Source organism: Trichomycterus rosablanca, chromosome 3, assembly GCF_030014385.1.
Source record: "Trichomycterus rosablanca isolate fTriRos1 chromosome 3, fTriRos1.hap1, whole genome shotgun sequence".
NCBI classification, from domain to species: domain Eukaryota; kingdom Metazoa; phylum Chordata; class Actinopteri; order Siluriformes; family Trichomycteridae; genus Trichomycterus; species Trichomycterus rosablanca.
Window position 1 is genome coordinate 55,426,717 of NC_085990.1, and position 391 is coordinate 55,427,107.

The following is a 391-nucleotide window of genomic DNA, read 5'->3' on the forward strand; positions in this document are numbered from 1 at the left end:
GAGATGAACGTGTTCTAACGCATTTGTAGTCAATGAAATGTTAACACAACTGTACAGGTATGTGTACGGGTGTGTTTACAGGTATGTGTACAGGTGTGTACAGGTATGTGTACGAGTGTGTTTACAGGTATGTGTACAGGTGTGTACAGGTATGTGTATGGGTGTGTGTGTGTGTACCTCTACTGTAGCTCCTCTCCCCTTTGCTGGATAAACAAGAACAACCTGCTCTGAGTGAAAGAGAAAGTATCAGCGCTGTTTAGTGAAGAGAGGAATATAAAGTTGTTCAGGAGAAAATCACAGTGAGAAACTGAATTTAAAGCTGTAATAAGTGAATGTTATAAATATAGACTTCATAAAAAAACTATTTTGTTGAGCTGCTGTAGGAAGAGAA